Source organism: Nicotiana sylvestris, chromosome 11 (assembly GCF_000393655.2).
Source record: "Nicotiana sylvestris chromosome 11, ASM39365v2, whole genome shotgun sequence".
Taxonomy (NCBI): Eukaryota; Viridiplantae; Streptophyta; class Magnoliopsida; order Solanales; family Solanaceae; genus Nicotiana; species Nicotiana sylvestris.
This window is the reverse complement of record NC_091067.1, coordinates 20,570,283-20,573,330: the sequence shown is the minus strand read 5'-3', so window position 1 is coordinate 20,573,330 and position 3,048 is coordinate 20,570,283.

The window sequence follows — 3,048 nt, the reverse complement described above, 5'->3', positions numbered from 1 at the left end:
TGGTATGGTGGGGCCTTGTCCTGACCTTTATATTAAGTGTGTACTCTTAGAGGCTTGTAGACAAATGTCATGTTTAAGAATGCTTGTATGGCCTTGTCGGCCTATATTTTGAGTTTACAAATGATCATATTGGCCTTATAGGCCCGTATATCACATGTATAAGTTTTTATATCAGGTTGGGTCATCCTATATTGAGTATTCCCCTATATTTATTTTGGTCAGCCCATGATGGCCCGTTTGGCCCATTTGCCAATGTAAGTACGATAAGAATGATATGTATGTTGGTACTCGGTTGAGTAAGGTATCGGGTGCCCATCGCGGCCCATAGGTTTGGGTCGTGATAAAAGTGGTATCAGAGCAGTTCTATCCTAGGGAGTTTATAAGCATTGTCTAGTAGAGTCTTGTTTATGGGTGTGTCGTGCACCACACTTATAAGCAGGAGGCTACAAGGCATTTAGGATTGTCACTCTTCGTTCTTACTCTAGATCGTGTGGTATAGCTCACTTTTAAGAATCCAGTTTCCTAAATTCTATTATATTTGTAATACAATGATACTGACATCCAGAAAGACAGTTGGTAAGAGATATAGCTATGAAAGAGTGGAGTTAGATGAACTCGAGTTTGCATCATTCTTATGATGGATAAATGTGAGGTCTTCAGTAGAACGTGTGTGTACTAAGACATGTAAGCTTTTTGATAAGGAGCCTCAAGGCAAGAATATCTATCCACCCCTATGGTGAAAGGCAATAAGAGATTCAGAAGATAGATACAAATTTCAACAAGTAAAAGAAGCAAGGTGAAGAAAGGTACGAGGTACCCAGTTAATAAAGATTATCATTATTTACCATTCAGGAAGAGAGATATAAGAATTATGAGTTATCTTCAACAGTAACAAAGGTATGTACAATTGGCCACACCGATCTAAGTTATGCCCTTTTGAAGCTAACAAACATGGTTTAAGAGAAGGACGAAATATCAGGATCCGACTGGGTTAGAGTAATCCAAAACGGTGGATGGATTGTTTGCGTTAGTTGACATTTCCAAAGGATATTGCAAATATGCTAATAAATCTCTTTATGAGGCACCCAGATGGTGCACTCTAAAATAGTACAACTAGATATGAGTACTACAAAGATAGGCACTGAAAATCTTGGAAGGGATAAATATTACCTTAGTATGGATCGCGTCCCTAGTAGAGCGAGAACGTTAAGCAACATGAAGAGCCACTAGATGGAGAAAAGGGGAGCTAAAAGCAAAAGAGTGTTTTGTTAAAATTTTCAAAATAAAGTGATAGACATAAATATTAGTGGGAAATAAGAAGAGAGTCGATAAAGCATTATGAGTAAGATATGATACATGGATGACAACGGTAGATCAAAAAGATGACAGTATTACAGAGTCTATAGTCAAGTGAAGGAAACGACAAGAGGTGACAGGCCTTGAGACAACAAAAGAATATAGGTCATAAAGTCATATCCTCATTTCGAGAAATAATTTCATGACTCTAATGTGATTACCAAAAGGAAAAGCTAGACCCCAGAGTAATAGAAATCAGTATGGGCTGGTGAACAAGATAAACTAAACATGAATTTGGGACTGAGTGATTTGATAATGGTCGGCATCATGAGAATTTCATATTGCATTCCGACGATAATAGAATGGACAACTGAAGAAGATTCATAAGAAATTCAGAGAATGGTCATTCAGGGAGACGCTTCCCTAAAGCAAGAAATGTGAGCAAAGTTAAGCTTAAGGGACTATGTGTGCCAGTTACACTAAGTGTCACCTCATGAGTAAGGAATTTTGTTATCCTTAGTACAGAAGGATTACCGCAAGGCGAGTAAGGGCCATCAATAATGTGAAAAGACACCAAAGATGAAGAGGTAAAAGATCTATAGATAGATTATCATAGCTCTAACTCTTAGTACTCCCCTAAAGGGGGGAATATGGAGTGTTGTGGCGTAAAGTTAGAATTAAGTAGTTCTAGTAGCTATGGAATGGTAAAGGAAGAATGTGATAAAAATGATGAAGAATGGATGAGATTGCACTTATTCAAATCTCACAGATATGCTACGATTCCAGAACATTGTGCAAACACGACGTTAAGGAAAGAAAGTAAGGGTTCCTGCCCGGGATGTTATTGATAAATAAGTAGCCAGTGCGAGATGTAAGTTAAGACAAAAGAAATAACCCAAGAAAGATAATGCGGGATATGGATATGAGAATGGGCCAATGAGTAGTTAGTAGTTGATTCAGGAAGAGCCTAGTTATGGCTAAACAAGAGGTTACAAACGAGTCAGCAGATCATGCAAGATAAACATAGTAAAACCCAATATAGTAAATTTAGCCTCGCAACAATGTCATTGTAATACTTAAGAATATTCAGATAGGAGTTAGGATTGTTAAAGGTACCGTACGAGTATTACGAAAATAAAAGAGAGTACCACTAGGAAGACAATCAAAATGTCAGTTCAGAAGCAATCCCACAAGCGCAAGGGCATAGAGATAAGTAACTATGGATAAGTATAGGCAAAGAAGGACATCAGAAGGTCCGTCGAGTATACAATATAATAAGCTCACAACTTTACAAGAGTCAGAGGATCCTCCCTAAGTACAACAATGAAAGGCTAAGTTGAGGAAAATAAGGAAGAAGGCTTCAACCTAAACTCAGTGACCTAAAGAGGAAATGTTCTTATAACGACAGTCTCACAACAACATTGTAAGCACTCCAAAGGAAAGTGGTACCCACCGTGGCTAATGAACGGGAAGTAAAATTAAAAGTAATATTCGAGATCATATGAGTTACACGAAAACTCTAGCATATGTGGGCACTAAAATAAGCTAAGTATGGACGCAACAAGGGGCAGAAAAACAAGGAAAAGTAATAGCTTACATTAAAGAAAGCTAAGAAGGAACGAAAGGAATTATTCGATCAATGATCCAAAGTTAGTTACGTTATGAACGCACTTAAAATTTTGGAGCATTACCCATGCAGCATATATGTTGACAATCATACAGCCATAGAAAACTTCGGTATAAGTTAAAAGA